Below are 15,568 nucleotides of genomic sequence, written 5' to 3' on the forward strand. Positions count from 1 at the left end.
AAAAATGGTTTTGTTCTCTGTTTCAGTAGTCTTATAGCCTGTTTGCAATGTTTGCTTTGTATGTCGTTAGATTCCGATCCCTCCGACGCTCCGGTGTACTTCGAGATAGTCGCCGAGGTCCCTCCAGCAGCAGAGCAAGGCAAGTCATGCTTGTCACTTGAACATGTTGATCCCATTTTGCAAATGCTCTATTGTTTTCTTTCAAATATTGCATTGTTTTATAATATCACTATGGGATGGATACCTATTGTTACAGCCATGCTTTTGGATATCATGCTCCTTTGTTAGCTTGGGTTATAACATGATTAGACTTTGGACTAGGAATTGCTTAGCCATGCTTAGTTCAACTAGCACACATTGGGGATCTCATTTAAAACCTAGATTATAGGTTTATATGATAATGTTGGTTTAATACCACCGCTCTGGTGTTGGTTAAATAAAATGAACCACATGGTGGGCTGTGGGTGCATGGTTTTGCTAGTCGCACCCATGGCAGTTAAGGACCGGTTCGCGGGATGCCCTGGAAGAATTTATCGTACTTACCACAAGCCAGCGTGGGCAACGGCTGGGCTTGTAGTGTAGCTTTCCTCTAGTCGACGCATCCAGGCAAGGGTGGGCGTGATGGAGCGGGGCGGGCCCTGCGACGGCCTCTGTCGCTTCCGGATTCACCTAGGCACGAGAGGGGACTGCCCGTCGCCCGCTGGGGACGGGGGTGAAACCTGAGGTGTGGTGTGCTTGGCTAGAGGGGGTTATGCGAAGGGTCCTGTCACGGCCTCTTTCCGGTATGTCGTGGTGGCATGTCGGCGCACGGAAACGTGTCGTGGGGCTGTGTCTTGTGGGTACAGTTGTACACCTCTGATCAGAGTAAAACTATTCGAATAGCCGTGCCCGCGGTTATGGGCGGTCAACCAGATTCACCGTGATTAGTCTCACCCTAGAGTAATCTGTTGAACTTGGATAGTTTAGGTGGATGGTTGGGCCTGTCGCAACGTGGGTTAGCGTTGGACAGCGGAGATTTAATACTGCTTAATTATTACAACCGTTTTCGCATTCAATTCCTGTTTATAAATGCCAGTTTTTATGCAAATGAACCACTCTAGCTCTTCTTTGTTAATCCCCTGCATCATACCCCTATTCCGGTATGACTTGCTGAGTACAGTGGGTAGTACTCAGTCTTGCTCTACTTTTCCCAACCCCAGAGGACGGGTATGTGTCAGATGAAGGCTTCCCTGAGGAGTAGGCTTCGTCCGTGCCGTCGAGGATGCCTGTGGAGTGGTGTTCCCGCTGCAGTTTAGTCAAGGCTTAGCTCCAGTTTCTTTTGTTTTCCGCTGCATTTCTGTAAGACCTTTATAATGTTTGTAAGACGTGGATCTGTATGTCAACATTGTCGTTTGTGTACCCCGGCTGGTCCTGGACGGGGGTTTTAATACACATTCTGCTTGGAATTCTATTCGGGAATTTCTGGGCGTGACAATTAACAGGTTAATTTGGAGCGTCACGGGCTAGTTCCGGTCGGGACTAGTTCGGGGCGTGACATGAAGTCTCTAGAAATTGGATTTGTGTCTTTTCTTTTCTTTTATCTATTTTTTCTTATGCATAATTTCCTTAGATTTAACCTAAAATTTAACACCACCATGTGACCCAATGAAATGGCTCGAGACGAGCCAGCTTTAGAAGATAGACTAGAAAATAAGCATGTCAGTTGGCACGCCAATTAGTTTATAGCCCGTGTGTATTTTCTTTTATAAACCATATATTCAAAAGGATTATTTAATGGGTTTTAAATTTTTTTGTTTGTAAAATGTTGTGGAACAAATCAAGGCAGAATTCTAATTAGTGGTCTTGTCATGCTGAACGACTATTTAATTTCAGGAAATGGCTAAAGATGATATATATTAGTGAAAAAACTTGTTTTATTTATATGCATCATTTTTTATACATGTAAGTCATAGATGTTGCATAATTAGTAGGAAATACATATCTAAATAAATGTGTATTTGATTACCCATTTCATTTTCTAGAAATAAAAATAAAGGACACCAACATGGTAAAGATACTTATCTTGATTTTATATATCCAGGATATACTAAGTGTAGATCGGTTGGTTACATTCCGTGTGGTGGAACATGTCTATTCAGGATTAAGGTATAGAGTTAACATGTGTGGTCTTATTTACAGCTATTTGTTTTTTCAGTGGTAGGTGATGTACCAGCCATTATCAATTCCTAGATATGAATGATGATTTAATCTTCAAAGGGACAAATATGGATTGAAATTTCGGAACAAATTTCGGAAATTTCAGTAATTTTGCCCCCACCGGCAAGCACATATCTTGCCCGAAACTTTCCTTTTTTTTTGCAAATTTATGTGAATTTGGTAAAAGTTTATTTACATTCATTTAAAGTTAGTTAAATTTTCAAATAATTTAGGCCAAAAAATACCAAAACTTCCGAAATTTTGGTGATTTCGTGAATTCGGAACCCCTGGCAAAAAAAAACCCTGTTCAAAATTGAAAACCCTGGGTACAGTAGTGGTAGGATGTGTATGTGGTGTGTCTATAGGTATGGGTGTACATTACATAGTAGTTTCACACGCTTAGAAATTCCTTTAAGAAGGACATATTACGGGAATTTAATTTTGTGTTTGTCAAAGAATGAGAAAAACCAAATTATGTTAATTGTGACAAACATGTAATTAGGGGTGCCAAAATTACTTCTTTCGTTTATTTTTTATGATGTTTTTTATATATTCAAATATTTTTACGAAATTATTTGTATTTATTTTTCCCTACTATTTCTTCTCCTATTTCTGTTTGCTCATGGGTGCCTGTTAGTGGCCACGAGGAGCCAACGTCCAACGTGCGAATTCTAGCATGAACAGCATGAAACGACCAGCCCAGGTACACATGATTGGGCTGTATAGCCCACAGCTCGGTGTCAACCTCAGCCCTGTGCGTGCGCCCGTTCTTCCTTTTTTTTTTCCTTTTTGCCGGTGTTACGTCCAGTTTAAACCGCTGCTAGCTAGAGATGCGTATTCACGAGTCACTTCGCAAAATACGGCGCCACGTGGACCAATCAAACTTAGAAAGAATGGCCAGCTTTAGATTAGTAGACTAGAAAAAAACACGCGTGCAACACTCGATGGGCCACACTATTTGGTCGTATTGAGACAGAATGATCAGTTTAACAACAATGCAAGTTGTAGCAAAATACTATATTGCACAATCATGATTACTACAGCAGAGTATTAAATTTTAAAAATTAATCTATGGCATATAATGTGATATAGACTGTATAATCTGAACAAAACACAATAGTTATCCTATATACTTATATAGTTCATCTCCATTAAGTGTAGTTAATGCTATTTCTCTCTTCTCATTAACCCACATCACCCTAATTATTTCTAGCCTTTGGATGATAGATCTATGGTCTAAATTATTTCTTCTTTCTTCTCTCTTAAAAACATGCAATCTCAATTACTTTTAGGCTCAAAATTGTATCAAATTGTTTTTAGTTTTGTACATATTATGCAACTTAATTTTCCGCAGCAACGCCGCGGGGTATGAGTATGTGACATATTATAGACATTTGATCTGGAACTTAAATAATGGAAGATTTTAATAAAGCTCCCTATCAATTTTGTATTAGAGTAACTGGAAAGTAGATGAGTGTAGGTTCTTGGTGAGTGCTAAATACATCAAAAATAAATTGGCTGGTAGATGAGAGGATAACAAAAGTATCCAGCTTGGGCTATAAATAGCAAAAGTCAGTGTTTTCTTCTTCATTATTTTCCCAAAAAAAACAATAATTAGAATCCTTGTCAAAGTATGTTACTGAGGAACCAGCAATTCTTTCTCATGCAGTACTTAACACGATGCAGTAGCTAGGTTGGGCAAGTATGAGGTTTCTATGTAGTGTCAGGTATATATGTGAATACTACATGTAAACAGGGTATCTGGTAGGTAACCGTGAAATTGAAGCAGCCATATAAGGTAATACACTTGCTTGAAATGGTGCCAAGCTTATGCACAGTACAGTAGTAGGTTAATTATATGATTGAAAAACAAATGATTTTAAATATGAGCAATTGTTTACCTGATCATTACTGTTCGGATCTTCATAAGCTCTTTTGCCTGACAAACTGCTTGTCTCTAAATTACATGGCTCAGCTTCCATGCTCTGAATATCTTGGGGTGGTTCTCACTAAATTAAGTGTGTCAATTTTTCACTATAGTGGCAGAACAGAGAAATTTAACCACCAGATAATCACAGGAATAAATATTCGAGGAATTAAATTAAGTTAACCAACTGAAAGTCTGAAACTTCTTATGCATGGGTAGTCTCCTAGTCAATACAAGCCCCAAAGCTGGAGCTAAGCAAAGACTTAACAAATAAAATTCAAATGTTATAATTAATCATTGGCGAAATTGTCAAACAAAAACAGAAAACCTCATGATATTGGAACTTGGTAGAGTAGGAGTAGTACCAGCATCACTAAACAAAATATATTCTACAAGGGTTCTATCTTCTTAATGAAGATGGTCCTCATTATGCGTTTACAATAACAAAGGGACAGTAAAACTTCTTTCCGAATGCTTCCATTCCCAATAACTTATACTATAACAAATAGTCTAATATATATCAGTGAAGTAACAGATCTAGCTGGTTTTTTTTTAAGAATGAAAAATCTGCAATATTTATATCACTAATACATGTGATTGCCATTCACTGAACTCGCCAACGTCGTCCTCGCGGTGCAGGACGTGCTCGCCGCAGAGATACCGGCCGAAGGCCACCGCCTCCTCCTCGTGGTGTTGTCTCTGTGCAGGACATGCTTGCCGCAGAGGTACCGGCCGGAGGTCGCTACCTCTTTCTCCCGGTGGATCAGACAAGATGGAGAATGAATGTGAAACAATGACAAGAGAAAAGAGGAACGATTATAGAAGATGAAGAGTGAATCAAGATTGTAGAAGACCAAGAGTCGTGACCCTTCCGGAAACATCAGGTGGCTTTGCACTTTTTGATTTTACTCCAACGTAAGATTGTTTTTTATATTTTAGTCCTTCTCAAGTGTGGGAGCGCACGCACGAACCACGCTGTGCCACGTGGCATCGCTAATTGCTCGATAATTTGCACGGATTTCGATAGTAAGAGATTAGCGATGCCTAGAAAATCAGCGTGCCGGGCGGCAAATTTGCACAAAATTCGTGTTATAAGATTAGAGATTGACCGCATATATGGCAATATTGCGTGGAGACCGATTCCGTGAGTGAAGACGTGCGCCAACGATTAATTTATACAGAATTTGTGTTATAATATTATTAAAGGTTGACCACATGTATGGCTGGTTGTGGTAAATCTGGATTCTTTCTGATTTCTCTAGAATCGTCTAGTGATATTCCATATTTTGCAAGGGATTCTTTCTGATTTCTCTAGAATCGTCCAGTGATATTTCATATTTTGCACGGCCTGTTAATTTTGCAGTTGTCCGTGGGCCTATTTTTTAGCAAAAGTCACGCCAACACAAGTGCGAGGTAGGAGCTCTTTCCGGCGAAACCAGTTAAGCCACATGGCACGAGCAGCTGCTAGAGTTTTGCACAAATTTCGGTATTAGAGATTAGTGATGCCTTGTTGAGTTCCACGGTGAAATTCGCGAGAGCTGTGGTCGATCTCGACGAGAGTTCATCACTAACACACAACTAGCTATTGCCGATCGAAATCACACCAACTAGATGTGCACAAGGTTGTTGTAAAGAATCATATTTGCCGCCAAGCATCGGGAAAATCACAAGATTTTACAAGTTACTCCCTCTATAAAAAAAAAGTGAATATAGGACTAGATATGATATATTTTAGTACAACGAATCTGAACAAATGTATGTCTAGATTAGTTGTACTAGGATGTATCACAGTACTAGATTTTTTTTATGGGACATAGGGAGTAGTTAGCTACAGTGGACGATGGACAGAAAAGTAGAAGAAAAAGAAGAATGGACGAGCTGGGGGGTTTTGGGACGAGCTGGGGTTTTTGAGAGAGCATCGGCGAGGAGTGCCTTGCTTGTCTCGGAAATCTGCCTCACGGGCCTCCTCGTCCTGACCCAAGACTAAGCTGCAAGGTGAACAGACCTCTACATTCGCCACGCACTGTATCGCCTCAAATACTATAAGGTATAAATACTTACATGTAATACTTCTACTCGTAATACTTCTACTTATGTTTGTTGGTTTCACTAACCTCCAATTATTTTCATTGAATAATAATAATATCTTTTCTGATCAATCTCATTGCCATCATCATCACTTGTCAAAACAGCGACTACAGAAGAACAAGCAGCATGGTGACGATAAGCTGAAGGAGGATTATTGCCTTCTGTATGTTCTCCTGGATAAGGATAACTATGCATTAAGGATGATGGCAGTAAGCTGCGGCTTCTTCAGAAGCATGGATATTTTAAGCACTCTGAGGAAGATGGCATATTAGATTGGTCCTTTCGCCCTGAATACTGCTTGCTTGCTTCCCTGGATGACTATCAACGCCTAGTCCCTCTGGACACTGTAAGTAGTTCTGATTATATTCATCATAACACTATTTGATCTTGTACTGTATTCCGTAGTGTTAGTAAGATATTATGACCTACTTGTGGTTAGTGGTTAATATTTAATAACAGTTCCAAACTATGAATTTAAGATAGTTTTTTTCTCAGAAATTTAATTAGTGGTACATTCTTATTGTGAATATCTGGGTGATCTGGTTTCTGCACCAATCGCAAAGTTATTTAAGGACCCAAATTGTCGATATATATGTGGACTCATGATGAGCTTTTTTGTGGAAAATGTCATGCTATGTCCGCTGAATGTAATTGTATAGCATTATTTGGGTCGTAAAGGAAAATAAATTGAATTACACCTCAAGACTATAAACGAATTATCCCTCCCAAATTAAATACCAAACATTTCACACCCCTAATTCTTCAAATGGAACGAGTTACCCACTAAATAAATCAGGAGTGGTTTTGGTTCTACGTGGCAGTTTATTCAACAAAAGTAATATTTTAAAAATAGGTTGACACACATGTTAGTATATTCTCCCCTATATTAACTATTCATATCTCCAATACCTTGCAAGTGACGCCGGTGAGGCGAGGTTAGCGCAACACCGTTCTCGCACGGAGGAGGCTATGTTGGATCGAGATATCGACTAGAGGGGGTGAATATGCGATTGTTGGGTTCTTAAAATATGACCATATCAGTAAAACTCTGCTACGGATTAACCTTACCACCCATAAACAGATTTAGGACTTGGATGTTAGCGCAACACCGCTCTCGCACGGAGGAGGCTATGTTGGATCGAGATATCGACTAGAGGGGATGAATATGCGATTGTTGGGTTCTTAAATATGACCATATCAGTAAAACTCTACTACGGATTAACCTTACCACCCATAAACAGATTTAAGACTTGGAAAAAAATCTTGCTCCAAAAGCTTTTAGGGGTAACCTCACCACCCATAAGAACAAGTATCTACACACAAGATGTACCCATCCAACTAAACAACATATCTTGTATGCAACCATCCCATCCTCCCTTTGCTACAACCAACCAAACAACATTTTATCATATCCAGCTATATGTCATGCAAGCAATCAAACACCTGCATGTGTATCCCACATACACGTACTTCAGCTTCACAAGATGCAACGGCTGTACCAACCCAGCCGTTCGATTAACTGATCACTCAAGCCCTTGTCACTTTATCAACGTAGATTAGCACATTCATGCAACACAACTTCAATTGCAAGGCCCGATTAGTAACAACTTTAGATATATAGCTGGAGTTGCAACGATGTTAGTAGTAGCATCTTAAGAAGAAGCTGGAGGAGGAGGAGGAAATGGCACCTCCAAACGGCCTTGCAGCATCAAGATGACACCATTCATGGATGGCCGAGACTGCGGCTCCGCTTGGACGCACCACATGGCCACCCTCACCACCCTCTCCACCTCTGCCGCCTCCACCGTCTCGTCGCTGCTCATGGCGCTCTTTGCCTCGCTCTTCACCAGCAGCCACTCGTACGCCCACTCCGCCAGCGTCCGCTCCTCCTCGCCGGCGGCCTCCTCCATCTCCATGCTCCTCCTGCACGCCACCGTCTCGAGCAGCACCACGCCGTAGCTGTACACGTCGGCCTTCACCATCACCGGGCCGGCGCCGCGGTACCACTCCGACGCGAGGTACCCGCGCGTGCCACGCACGCTGGTGAAGGTGCGCGTCTGGTCGGGCTGGAGCAGCTTGGCCAGCCCGAAGTCGGAGATCTTCGTCGTGCCGGCCGCGTCCATCAGGATGTTCTGCGGCTTCACGTCGCAGTGGATCACCCAGCTGTCGAGCTCGTCGTGGAGGTAGTGGAGACCCCGCGCCACGTCGAGCGCGACCGATATGCGAACAAACGATAAAGAACAATAGATCAATCACAGAAGACACGAGATTTAACGTGGAAAACCCTCCCAAAACAGGAGAGAAAAAACCACGGGCGCTAGCCAGCAAAATATCTTCACTATATCTGGGGTGAGGTTACAACGCCGCACGACGGCTTACAAGAGGTATATATATGGTAGAACCCTAAAAGGGATGACGATCCGTTTCGCCCAAGCCTCCCGGCGACGGGCCTCCGCTCCACTACGGCAGAAGCTGGCCTTTATTAAGTGCAAATGAATTTGGATCACAACTCAACAAACTCCACCTTGAGACAAATTCCTTCTTGTAGCATGAACCAATCCTTCACCCTGAACACAACAAAGACAAAAAACACTTTCGGCGCCAAATAGCCTCTTGGGCTAAACCACTATACCAACTAAGCTTGAGCAAAGCTCAAACTTAGCAACAGGAACATGCTTTATCATCATATCAGCAGGATTATCATGAGTACTTATCTTGCATACCTTTAGCTTACCTTGCGCGACTACATCGCGAACATAATGGTACTTGATATCAATGTGCTTTGTCCTCTCATGAAACATCTGATCTTTAGTAAGGCATATAGCACTTTGACTATCACAAAACAAGTTAATGCAAGAATCAACTCCACAAAGCTCAGCAAACAATCCTTTCAACCAAACTGATTCTTTACATGCTTCAGCAGTAGCCATGTATTCTGCTTCAGTGGTAGACTGGGCAACAACAGGCTGCAATGTTGCATTCCAACTCACAGCACAACTGCCAATGGTAAACACATAACCTGTGAGTGACCTTCTCTTATCCAAATCTGCAGCAAAATCAGAATCCACATATTCAACAAGCCCCTTATCAGTCCTGCCAAACTTCAAGCAAGCATCAGCTGTGCCTATGAGGTACCTGAAAATCCACTGAACAGCTTTCCAGTGTTCTTTACCAGGATTAGCCATGTATCTACTAACCAAACTCATAGCATGAGATAAATCTGGACGGGAGCAAACTATGGCATACATCAAAGAACCCACAGCACTAGAATATGGAACTCTAGACATGTATTCTACATCCTCATCAGTACTAGCACATTGTAAAGCTGATAATTTAAAATGAGGTGCAATAGGAGTACTAACAGGCTTTGCATCATGCATGTTAAAACGCTGAAGAACCTTCTTAATGTAGCTTTGCTGACTAAGAAATAACAAACCAGAATTTCTGTCTCTAGTGATTTCCATACCTAGAATTTTCTTAGCAGCACCAAGATCCTTCATATCAAACTCACTACTCAACTGTTTCTTCAATGTAGTGATTTGTTCCTTGCTCTTGGCAGCAATCAGCATATCATCAACATATAACAGCAAGTATATAGGTGATCCATTAACAAATTTAATATACACACAGCTATCAAATTCAGACCTCTTAAAGCCATGTGACAACATAAATGAATCAAACCTTTTATACCATTGACGAGGAGACTGTTTCAAACCATACAAAGATCTTTTCAACTTGCAAACATAATCCTCCTTACCAGGTACTATGAACCCTTCTGGCTGGTCCATGTATATCTCCTCCTCAAGCTCTCCATGTAAAAATGTTGTCTTCACATCTAACTGCTCAAGCTCAAGATCATGCATAGCAACAATACTGAAGAATGTGCGAATTGAACTATGCTTTACAACTGGAGAGAACACATCATTATAATCAACACCAGCAATTTGACTGAAACCTTTTGCTACTAACCTTGCCTTAAACCTCGGAGGCTCACTAGGAGATAAGCCCTCCTTTCTCTTGAAGATCCATTTACAACGAACAGGCTTCTTCTATTTTGGAAAGTGCACAAGCTCCCATGTGCCATTCTTCTCAAGAGACTGCATCTCCTCCTGCATAGCTGAGATCCACTTCTCACGGTCTCCAGAAACAACAGCTTCAATATATGTGGCTGGCTCAAGAGTATTCTCCACCTGTTCAGCACAACTAAAAGCATAATAAACCATATCACATTCCTCAATAAGGCGGACTGGAGCTCCACAACTCCTCTTTGTTCTGCGATGTGCAATAGGTTCATCTTGTGGCTGCAAAACAGGAGGTGAGTGCTGAACAATATCATTAACATCATTACCAACAATTTCAGTTTCCTGATCATCCACGTGCTCCACCTGCACGCTAACATATTGCTGCTCCTCATCAGAACCACCTGGTATGACATCTGTGGGCAAGCTGTCATTAAACATAACAGATTCATTGAAAACAACACTCCTGCTCATGAATGTCTTATTAGTTTCAGGATTCCATAACTTATATCCTTTTACTCCTGAACCATAACCAAGAAACAGACACTTAATAGCTCTAGGCTCTAATTTTCCATTATCAACATGAGCATAAGCAGTGCATCCAAAAACTCTCAACTGTGAATAATTAGCGGGCATACCAGACCATACCCCAATAGGAGTTTTCTTATTAAGTGGGATAGAAGGCGACATGTTGATCAAGTAGCAGGCGGTGTTAGCAGCCTCTGCCCAAAAACGCTTGTTCATGTGAACGTTGGACAGCATACAACGAGCCTTGGAGATGATTGTTCTGTTCATGCGCTCAGCCACACCATTCTGCTGTGGAGTGTACGGGATGGTGTGATGCCTAACGATGCCTTCCTTCCTGCAGTAATCATCAAAAGCATCCGAACAAAATTCACCACCATTGTCAGTGCGAAGTACTTTTACCTCCTTTTCAGTTTGCCTTTCTATCATGACTTTCCACTCTTTAAAAGCAGCAAATGTATCATCTTTATGTTTCAGGAAATAAGGCCACACTCTTCTAGAGTAATCATCAATAATGGTAAGCATATAACGAGCACCACCAAGAGAGGGCTTACGAGAAGGCCCCCACAAATCAGCATGTACATAATCAAGTATACCTTTGGTGCGATGAACTGAGGTATTGAATTTTACCCTCTTGTGCTTACCAAAAACACAGTGCTCACAGAACTTCATGTTACCCTGAGTACAGCCATCCAGCAGGTTCCTCTTCATCAATTCTGTCATACCAAGTTCACTCATATGTCCAAGATGCATATGCCACAGGTTAGTCTTACTAGGTTCATCTTTAGAAACAGCAGCAGCGGTAACAAAACCATGTAATGTACTTCCTCTAAGGACATATAAGTTTGTAGAATTCATATCACCAATCATATAAACGAGAGAACCTTTCGATACCTTTACAACTCCACCTGAACCAGAGTATTTGTATCCTTCTGCATCAAGTGTGCTGAGAGAGATGAGATTTCTCGCCATCCCTGGTATGTGTCTCACATCTTTTAGCGTGCGTGTCATGCCATCATGTATCTTGATCTGTACGGAGCCAATGCCCACAATCTCACGTGGGTTATCATCTCCCATGCGCACAACATCTCTATTCTGCACAGACTTGTAAGAACTAAACCAATCTCTGTTAATGCAGATATGAAACGAACATGCAGTATCAAGAATCCATTCATCATAACTAGCAACACAACCAGCAAAAACGACAAGACAATCTCCTGAATCAGAGTTTTCAGCACTGGTAACAACAGAGGCCTTACCATCAGATTTCCTTTTCTCCTTATTCTGTAGCTTCCAACATTCTTCAATGAAGTGATTTTTCTTTTTGCAATACTTACAGAACTTTTTACCTCTGGACTTGGAACGGCCTCTACTTTGGCTCTTGTCACGATCATTGTTGTCGTTGTAGGTTCTCTGCTCAGATCTGCCTCTGACCTGCAATGCTTCGCCCTTAGAGGACGACGCATTAGACTGAACCATACCTTTCATCTTTTCCCTATTTTGGAGCGCCTCATAAACTTCCGCTAGGGTTAGTTCATCACGGCTTAAAAGTATGGTGTCACGAAAATTTGCATATGAACTAGGCAGTGAGCATAACAGTAAAAGACCTAAATCTTCATCATCAAACTGTACCTCCATCGACACTAGGTCGGCAACGATCTCCTTGAAGACCGATATATGGTTCAACACAGAACCACTCTCCTACAACTTGTGCGAGAACAACTTCATCTTGATATGCATCTTACTGGTTAGATCTTTAGACATGCAAATCGATTCCAGTTTGAGCCAAAGTTCTGTAGCAGTCTTTTCCTACAACACTTCTTGCAAAATATCATTAGATAGATGAAGTTGGATCAGCGACAGAGCCTTACGATCTTTCCGCTTCTCCATAGCGGTCCATTCAGTCGATTTCTTCTTCCCGAAGCTTTCCAGCGCCTCATCAAGATCCGAAGTTTGTGCTAGAACAACCCGCATCTTGACTTGCCACAACGAGAATCTCGTCTTATAGTCTAGCAGCGGTAGATCATACTTCATCGACGCCATCGCGAAACCCTAATGTGGGAACAAGCTCTAATACCACTTGTTAGGAAACGATAAGCGAACAAACGATAAAGAACAATAGATCAATCACAGAAGACACGAGATTTAACGTGGAAAACCCTCCCAAAACAGGAGAGAAAAAACCACGGGCGCCAGCCAGCAAAATATCTCCACTATATATGGGGTGAGGTTACAACGCCGCACGGCGGCTTACAAGATGTGTATATATATATATGGTGGAACCCTAAAAAGGATGACGATCCGTTTCGCCCCAACCTCCCGGCGACGGGCCTCCGCTCCACTACGGTAGAAGCTGGTCTTTATTAAGTGCAATTGAATTTGGATCACAACTCAACAGGTAGCCGCCGCCGCCGCTGTTGAAGAGGAAGTCGGCGAGGGAGCCGTTGCTCATGTAGTCGTAGACGAGGAGGCGGTTGGCGCCCACGTGGCGCGCACCTCCCTCTGGAACTCACGCTCGCCGTCCTCCACCAGCTTCTCCAGCCGCTTCACGGCGACGGTCCTCTCTCCGCCGCGCCGCAGCGTCCCCTTGAACACCGTGCCGAACGCGCCGCGGCCGAGGGGGTGTCGGAAGCTGTACGTCGCGTGCTCCAGCTCCTCGTAGCTGTACGAGCGGAGCGGCGCCTCCTCGTCCAGGGCCTCGGCGTCGGCGAGCGCGACGCGCCGTCGCACCATCCTCTGGTTCAGCCAGAGCAGCCGCGCCGACGCGAGGAGGGCGCACAGCGCGACGAACGTCAGGAGCCCGACGCAGACCAGCGCGACGGTGCTCGCTCGCCTGAGGCGGTGGTGGTGGTGGTTGCCGCCGCCGCCGCCGCCGAGCGCCGGGCTCGCCGCTCCACCGGTCTTGACGAACATCGTGTAGCCGCCGCCCGCGCGGCCGTATCGAAGTGGGAGCTGCTGCTTCGTGCACGTGCCGTCGTTGGTGTCGAGCAGCGCGGCGACGCAGAAGCAGTCTGACATGCACGCCGCCTGGCAGTCGGCGGCGCTCGTGCCCGCGGCCAGCACCCCGCACGGCGTGTCCGCCCACGACACGTTCTGCATGGTCGCCATGGACGAACCAGGGTCGGCTCTCTGCCCCCCGTGCACTCGCCGGCGCCGGAGCTCGCCGTGCACCCGCCCGCGGCGTCGCCGGCGTCGATCAAATCGAACCCCGGCGGGCACAAGCAGCTGGGCTGCGCGTCGCGATCAAGCACGCAGTAGCTGTTGAACCCGCAGGCGCCCTTGACATGGCACCGATCGCTCGGCCCGATCCACTCGACGTCGGTCTTCCACCCGCCGCTCGACAGCAATCCATGGCGATACGAACGCAAGACGCCGTCGGGATCAAGCGTGACGCGGTGGTAGTGAGCTTGCTCTACGGCTTGAGCTGCACTGGCCTTCGTCAAGTTCTTGGTGTAGCTGCCATTGTTGCCGACGAGGTAGAGCACGCCGCTGGCATCGAGGCGCAAGGTGAGGGGGAAGCCTATCTGGAACGTGCCGGTGTCCCAGTACGCGGCGGCGGCGACGTTCATGGTGCCCGCCGGGTACATGACGAGGTTGCCGTCGTTGAGCTGGTTGGTCAGCCGGTACTTGCCGGTGGCCCTGCTCGTGGCGGAGACGCTCGAGAAGAGCTGTGCGCCGGGGGCGAGGTCCTGGCCGGCGAGCAGGGTGTCGGTCGGCGCCGCGAACGTCGACCACGCCACCGTCGCGTTCGCGGCGTACAGCACGAAGTTGCCGTCGTCGCGCATGGCCGCCGCGACGGCCGGCTGGGGCGGCGCGGCGACGGTCCTGTCCTGGCCGTTCGCGCCGGTCCAGAGCAGGCGGCCGTCGTAGGTGAGCCGCAGCGCGCCGCCGGTGGCCGGCGTGTCGTTGCGGCTCGCCGTCCACGTCACCGTTATGCTGGGCGCGGTGGCGAGCCAGACGCCCACGGCGAGGCCGCCGTCGGTGGCGTAGAAGCCGAAGACAAAGTGGCCCGACGGCGAGGACCAGCCGGCGCCGGCGACGGCCTGCACGGAGGCGCCCGAAGTGACATTTGTTTGGGCAAATGACACGCTGATGAGGATAACAACCATGACCGGTATCAGCAACAACGGCAAATCTAATGGTTTGGCCATGGCCAAGAGCAAGCTAATCAATCAACTGATTAATCAAGCCAATCTTTGCTCAATTACAAGCTTCGATCATATTCGATTACAAGTATCATGTAGCAGTGAATGCTGAGGTGGTTGCATACTTTTCTTCTGCGATGTGATGTGTATAAGATTGTTCTATTCTTAGTCCAAGATTTGTGTGTTGTTTTGACCTGCCAATGTTGATTTTTGTAGGTCCAAGGTGATCTATGAAATACACTACTTTAGTTGAGCTTTCCAAGCTCTTAAATTATTCAGTTGTTCTGCTAAATGGCTCGACTGGTCAATTTCATATTGACACGCGAGGTAGATGGCGACCTGCCCGCCTTGACTTGTGTAGTACTCTCTGTTTTCCTGGTTATAACACCTTTTGATTTTGGTTAAAGTCAAACTACTTTAAGTTTGACTAAGTTTATAGATAAATATAGTAATGTTTATAATACCAAATTAGTTTCATTAAATCAATAGTTGAATATATTTTCATAATATTTTTTTGTTGAAAAAGTTATTATTTTTTTCTACAAACATAATCAAACTTAAAGCAGTTTGACTTTGACAAAAGTCAAAACGTCTTATAATCTGAAACAGAGGTAACTTCAACAGCAGGTGCCATTTCTTTGAGTAATGGAATTCAACTTGTATAAGAC

At 44.5% G+C, this 15,568-nt stretch overlaps 1 pseudogene; it reads right to left on the minus strand.

Moving 5' to 3' along the window:
- Positions 1–7,863: 7,863 nt before the first annotated feature.
- LOC107277817 (uncharacterized) lies at positions 7,864–15,090 on the minus strand (annotated as a pseudogene).
- Between the last annotated feature and the right edge of the window lie 478 nt (positions 15,091–15,568).

This window comes from Oryza sativa, chromosome 1 (genome assembly GCF_034140825.1).
Source record: "Oryza sativa Japonica Group chromosome 1, ASM3414082v1".
Classification (NCBI taxonomy): Eukaryota; Viridiplantae; Streptophyta; class Magnoliopsida; order Poales; family Poaceae; genus Oryza; species Oryza sativa.